Source organism: Culex pipiens, chromosome 1, assembly GCF_016801865.2.
Source record: "Culex pipiens pallens isolate TS chromosome 1, TS_CPP_V2, whole genome shotgun sequence".
In the NCBI taxonomy this organism is placed as follows: domain Eukaryota; kingdom Metazoa; phylum Arthropoda; class Insecta; order Diptera; family Culicidae; genus Culex; species Culex pipiens.
Window position 1 is genome coordinate 82915499 of NC_068937.1, and position 7791 is coordinate 82923289.

Genomic DNA, 7791 nt, shown 5'->3' on the forward strand with positions numbered 1-7791 from the left:
TTATCCGCATATTCGGATATCCGAATATCCGGATAATGATCCGTGCGGATATTCGTTATCCGGAGTAGATCACAACGGGAGTATGCGGAATAGTGTATTATCAGCACTATTCGTGAGTACTATCCGACGGGGAGATTTGTAAAACAACAATTGTGGGACAAGCGTAGTGTGGTGAGATTGTTTGCAGAAACCATAGAATAATGGGGTTTGGGACAAAGGCATAGAGTGATATGCATATAGTTCTGCCCGTGAAACAGGAAAATTTTATGGTGTCGGGTAATGGTTGTGATCCTCATGCCCTCTCGCAAGATATGCAATGATAAGTACTTTGATGTGATATAAAGTGCGTGGTGTTGGGTGAATCGCTAGTATCACAGTAGAAAGGAAGTATGGAGGGGGATGTGAGTAGATGAGATGAAGTGAGGTTGAGTTGGGATCATGGACCGGACGTATTTGGGGCGGTGGGGGGGGCGATGCAGAATAAAGAGGGGGGTATAGAGGGCACGAGTTTCGGATGAGTTTTATAATGAAGAAGAGTGTTTTGGGCTAGGGAGGGTGCAGGTGGGTGTGTCTCCATTGGGGGGGGGGGTATTTGCAAGTAGAGGGGGACAACTGGAAATGTAGCAGTTTGTATAGAAGCCTGGGGGTGGGTGTGTATGTGAGCGCACGTGGCACTAGGACGGTGGAGAGAGAGGTTTAGCGTGAATGACTTATGATTGAGGGGGTGTTGAGGTTGAGTAGTCTCGGGAGGGGTAAAAAAATTGGTTGTTAAAGTTTATTTTCCTGGGGGGGGCGAGAAATGGCTAGGTGAGGGCGCAGTTTGTGATAGCAATATAATAGAGAAATAATGAGAGTAGGAACAATAAGATATAAGCGAAGCGACTCGACTGCGACTCCGATGGCCGGCTTTCTGAGTCAAGCCGACTCCGACTCCGACTCCGGCTCCGGCTCTCCACAAATTGATGACTCCGGCTCCGACTCCGACTCCGGCCTTCCAACTCTAGCCGACTCCGACTCCGACTCCAGCTTTCCACAAATTGTTGACTCCGGCTCCGACTCCGACTCCGACACCTAATATGAATTTAAAATATTTTAAAAATTTCAATTAATCACATCACTCACATTTCAGTTCACACTTGCGCGAATAATACCGAGGTGACATTTATGTTCGGGGTGTTTAACAAAGTTATACATACGAATTATTTATACAACATGATATGCAACCATACTAAGCTTGGTAGATAAGTGTTCGTTGTTCATTTTTTTAAAGTTTATATGCTAGCTACACTAATTTTTAACTGTACTTTTTTAAATGAAATATTAAAAGATAGTTATCCTTCATAATCGAATTGACACATAAAAACCATTTGAATAATTTTAGACTGAAATTTTAAAGAAACACAGTAACTATCAAAGAGTTGACACATGAAATCCATATGAATAATTTTAGACTGAAATTTTCAAGAAACACAGTAACTACCAAAGATGTGACAATTTTTAAAGTCACTATTTTTTAAATCTCTTTTGAATTTATTTCAGAGGACGTATATGGAAATTGTGTGATCCAGCCCAGTACACACATTAAACATATAAATCATGAGAAAATTCTTATACTTGAAAAAAAAATTAAAATTATATCAATTATATCACCCCGATTTAAGGTATTTAAAAAAATAGATTTGTTCAACGATATTATTTAAGGATCCACTACACGCAAACATTTTTTGCTTCGAGTTTTTTACGGAAATTGTCATAACTCTGAATAGAAAACAGTTAGAGTCCCACTTTTTGTATTAAGTCCTGTAGAAAAGGAGTCATCCATAAAGTATGTCACGCTCTAGGGGGGGAGAAGGGGTCTGAGCAAGTGTGACATTGCATGTTATAAGTATAGGAAAAGCGTGACAAAGGATGGAGGGGGGGGGGGGGTAAATTTTGGCTGATTTTTGCGTGACGTACTTTATGGATGAAGCCAAAGTGATGCAAAGTTTACAAGACCTAAACTGATCTGATTGTTTCAATAGTTTCTTCAAAAAGCCAAAAAAACTTGCGAAAATTTTGTTAACTTTGAATAACATTTCTACAGGACCTACCTAATACAAAAAGTTCCGTAAAAAAGTCGAAGCAAAAAATGTTCGCGTGTAGTGGATCCTTAAGGATCAACACTTTAAGAGAAATTGTAAATATTGAGGTTATCGATATATCTAATCAATTCAATGATTATTTCAAAATTAGTTGCAACTTATTTTCGATATTTTTTGTTTGTTTTAAATGTTTTCAGTACGGCACTTTGATTTATTTTTATTTACATACAAAATGAGCATGTTGCGGTCCAAGTAGTAGATTAATATAAGAGTTGATAATTTATTAGTAAAGTTATAATGTCAATTTTACAAATGTTACATTTTTTTCGTTAAGTACTGATAGTGAACCTTTATTTTCCTATTAACAAAAAAATTTAAATTAACGTACTTGTATATGCAGACGACATGAAATTGTATATGGAAATAGGAAATGCCAATGACAGTCATGTATTCCAAAACGAAATGAATCTTTTCTACACATGGTCATAGAATAGAAGTGTAACTTGGAGAGAAAACAAGATGGCGACGTGTTTCAAAAGGCCCCCACGATTTTTTTCACTTCTCACTGTTCTGACTTCACAGTGTACCTTGAAGTGGTATAACTGGTGGTATAATTCACTGTAAACAAACGATTACAGTAGAGCTCCGCTAATTCGGCAATTTCGAAAAAAAAACTAAATTTTATAATCATATTTTCCAGTTTAAAACTATAAGTACCGCCAACTGTGGTGAATTGGGACTACGGTCTGAAAAGGGACAGCAACTTTAAAAACAGTTTAAGAACGAAACACGGATTTCGAAGATTAGTAATAAATTGGCAATATTTATTCGAGCAGTTGTTTGGGTGGGTAGCACTAGCGTGCCCAGATCCTCAAGGAAGGTGGGGCAACAATATGAGCGTTTTGAAAATTTCGTCGTTTATGGACACCCCCTTGGCAATTTTAGAACATTATTATTATTATTAATTTGTATAACATTATTTTTTTGCCTTTCTTACTAAAGAAAGGTATAGGTTTTACTTTAAGCCAGGACGTCATTTCCATCTTCGTAAATATGTCGATTCAGCATGCATTTTAATCGGAAAAATCGACAAAAAATCACACTGCATCGATTTTCGACGCTCTATCGATTCACCTTGACAAAACTCGTCTATCTCCAACCCTCGAATTTTGAGAAAATAAATTCCGTGGAGGTCGAGTGATGTTCGTATGTGGTAAAATTTTGCTAAATTTTGTGTCGCGCCGTTCTCAGCTCCCATATATCCGATTTCAGTTCTTCTAAATGCAGATGAAAGCTAGTGTGCTGAACCTGGGCGAGTTGCCGCGCAAATTTCGAAATATCCATCTGTTTTCGGATGCGGCCAGACTTTTCAACAAAATACACAGTTTTCAAATGAAAATATGGTCAAATTTTTTCATTTTCATATCTTTTATTTATCTCAAAAATTGCATTTTTCGAGCCCTACAACCTCCCAAATTTTCATCCAGATTCATAATATGGTTCTGGAGTTAGAGCCGTTTGATTGACCTACCATAAGAAAAAAAAATCCCAAAAAAAAAGGTAAAAGCCCACCTGGTGACCTTCGCCAACATTTTTAATTTCTGATTTTATTCGAAATTTCTTGCTACATTCATAGTACAGACCATGAGTGAGCATCTGAAACAAATTCGACATCGATCGGCAATCCCGATCAATTTTTAGAACGATTTACTTTTTGCCTTTCTTACTAAAGAAAGGTATAGGTTTTACTTTAAGCCAGGACGTCATTTCCAGCTTCGTAAATATGTCGATTCAGCATGAATTTTAATCGGAAAAATCGCGAAAAAATCACACTGCATCGATTTTCGACGCTCTATCGATCCACCTTGACAGAACTCGTCTATCTCTAACCCTCGAATTTTGAGAAAATAAATTCCGTGGAGGTCGAGTGATGTTCGTATGTGGTAAAATTTTGCTAAATTTTGTGTCGCGCCGTTCTCAGCTCCCATAAATCCGGTTTCGATTCTTCTTAATGCAGATGAAAGCTAGTGTGCTGAACCTGGGCGAGTTGCCGCGCAAATTTCGAAATATCCATCTGTTTTCGGATGCGGCCAGACTTTTCAACAAAATACACAGTTTTCAAATGAAAATATGGTCAATTTTTTTCATTTTCATATCTTTTATTTATCTCAAAAATTGCATTTATCGAGCCCTACAACCTCCCAAATTTTCATCCAGATTTATAATATGGTTCTGGAGTTAGAGCCGTTTGATTGACCTACCATAAGAAAAAAAATCCCTAAAAAAAGGTAAAAGCCCACCTGATGACCTTCGCCAACATTTTTCATTTCTGATTTTATTCAATTTTTTTTGCTACATTCATAGTACAGACTATGAGTGAGCATCTGAAACAAATTCGACATCGATCGGCAATCCCGATCAATTTTTAGAACGATTTACTTTTTGCCTTTCTTACTAATTGCCTTTCTTACTAAAGAAAGGTATAGGTTTTACTTTAAGCCAGGACGTCATTTCCATCTTCGTAAATATGTCGATTCAGCATGAATTTTAATCGGAAAAATCGTCAAAAAATCACACTGCATCGATTTTCGACGCTCTATCGATTCACCTTGACAAAACTCGTCTATCTCCAACCCTCGAATTTTGAGAAAATAAATTCCGTGGAGGTCGAGTGATGTTCGTATGTGGTAAAATTTTGCTAAATTTTGTGTCGCGCCGTTCTCAGCTCCCATATATCCGATTTCGATTCTTCTAAATGCAGATGAAAGCTAGTGTGCTGAACCTGGGCGAGTTGCCGCGCAAATTTCGAAATATCCATCTGTTTTCGGATGCGGCCAGACTTTTCAACAAAATACACAGTTTTCAAATGAAAATATGGTCAATTTTTTTCATTTTCATATCTTTTATTTATCTCAAAAATTGCATTTTTCGAGCCCTACAACCTCCCAAATTTTCATCCAGATTCATAATATGGTTCTGGAGTTAGAGCCGTTTGATTGACCTACCATAAGAAAAAAAATCCCTAAAAAAAGGTAAAAGCCCACCTGGTGACCTTCGCCAACATTTTTCATTTCTGATTTAATTCAAATTTTTTTGCTACATTCATAGTACAGACTATGAGTGAGCATCTGAAACAAATTCGACATCGATCGGCAATCCCGATCAATTTTTAGAACGATTTACTTTTTGCCTTTCTTACTAATTGCCTTTCTTACTAAAGAAAGGTATAGGTTTTACTTTAAGCCAGGACGTCATTTCCATCTTCGTAAATATGTCGATTCAGCATGAATTTTAATCGGAAAAATCGTCAAAAAATCACACTGCATCGATTTTCGACGCTCTATCGATTCACCTTGACAAAACTCGTCTATCTCCAACCCTCGAATTTTGAGAAAATAAATTCCGTGGAGGTCGAGTGATGTTCGTATGTGGTAAAATTTTGCTAAATTTTGTGTCGCGCTGTTCTCAGCTCCCATATATCCGATTTCGATTCTTCTAAATGCAGATGAAAGCTAGTGTGCTGAACCTGGGCGAGTTGCCGCGCAAATTTCGAAATATCCATCTGTTTTCGGATGCGGCCAGACTTTTCAACAAAATACACAGTTTTCAAATGAAAATATGGTCAAATTTTTTCATTTTCATATCTTTTATTTATCTCAAAAATTGCATTTTTCGAGCCCTACAACCTCCCAAATTTTCATCCAGATTCATAATATGGTTCTGGAGTTAGAGCCGTTTGATTGACCTACCATAAGAAAAAAAATCCCTAAAAAAAGGTAAAAGCCCACCTGGTGACCTTCGCCAACATTTTTCATTTCTGATTTTATTCAATTTTTTTTGCTACATTCATAGTACAGACCATGAGTGAGCATCTGAAACAAATTCGACATCGATCGGCAATCCCGATCAATTTTTAGAACGATTTACTTTTTGCCTTTCTTACTAAAGAAAGGTATAGGTTTTACTTTAAGCCAGGACGTCATTTCCATCTTCGTAAATATGTCGATTCAGCATGAATTTTAATCGGAAAAATCGTCAAAAAATCACACTGCATCGATTTTCGACGCTCTATCGATTCACCTTGACAAAACTCGTCTATCTCCAACCCTCGAATTTTGAGAAAATAAATTCCGTGGAGGTCGAGTGATGTTCGTATGTGGTAAAATTTTGCTAAATTTTGTGTCGCGCCGTTCTCAGCTCCCATATATCCGATTTCGATTCTTCTAAATGCAGATGAAAGCTAGTGTGCTGAACCTGGGCGAGTTGCCGCGCAAATTTCGAAATATCCATCTGTTTTCGGATGCGGCCAGACTTTTCAACAAAATACACAGTTTTCAAATGAAAATATGGTCAAATTTTTTCATTTTCATAACTTTTATTTATCTCAAAAATTGCATTTTTCGAGCCCTACAACCTCCCAAATTTTCATCCAGATTCATAATATGGTTCTGGAGTTAGAGCCGTTTGATTGACCTACCATAAGAAAAAAAATCCCTAAAAAAAGGTAAAAGCCCTTCTGGTGACCTTCGCCAACATTTTTCATTTCTGATTTTATTCAAATTTTTTTGCTACATTCATAGTACAGACCATGAGTGAGCATCTGAAACATATTCGACATCGATCGGCAATCCCGATCAATTTTTAGAACGATTTACTTTTTGCCTTTCTTACTATTGCCTTTCTTACTAAAGAAAGGTATAGGTTTTACTTTAACACTGGAACGCCCAACGCATGTCCAACTTACACGGACGCCCAAGCCTCCCAAAAAAGTTGGAACGGTAACTTCAACTCGCTGGTTCTCGGGCATAACTCAACCAATCGGGACGATTCTTGTTTCCAGTAATTTGTAAGAATGTCTAGATGATCCTAGAACTTTGCAGAACTTAATTTGATTAAATCTGTAATTTCTGCGACCGAAAACATCGTTCCACCTTTTTTCAAAATGACTGCCTCCGCGGAATTTTTGGCGATTTTTTTTTTGTACGCGAAAAAAAAAGTTGGAACGATGTTTTTAATCGCAAAAATTACAAATTTGATCAAATTAAGTTCAGCAAAGTTCTAGAATCATCTAGACATCCTAACAAATCACTGGAAATAAGAATCATCTTGATTGGTTGAGTTATGCCCGAGATCCATTGAGTTGAAGTTACTGTTCCAACTTTTTTGGAGCCTTGAGCGTTGGAATGTTAAGCCAGGACGTCATTTCCATCTTCGTAAATATGTCGATTCAGCATGAATTTTAATCGGAAAAATCGTCAAAAAATCACACTGCATCGATTTTCGACGCTCTATCGATTCCCCTTGACAAAACTCGTCTATCTCCAACCCTCGAATTTTGAGAAAATAAATTCCGTGGAGGTCGAGTGATGTTCGTATGTGGTAAAATTTTGCTAAATTTTGTGTCGCGCTGTTCTCAGCTCCCATATATCCGATTTCGATTCTTCTAAATGCAGATGAAAGCTAGTGTGCTGAACCTGGGCGAGTTGCCGCGCAAATTTCGAAACATCCATCTGTTTTCGGATGCGGCCAGACTTTTCAACAAAATACACAGTTTTCAAATGAAAATATGGTCAAATTTTTTCATTTTCATATCTTTTATTTATCTCAAAAATTGCATTTTTCGAGCCCTACAACCTCCCAAATTTTCATCCAGATTCATAATATGGTTCTGGAGTTAGAGCCGTTTGATTGACCTACCATAAGAAAAAAA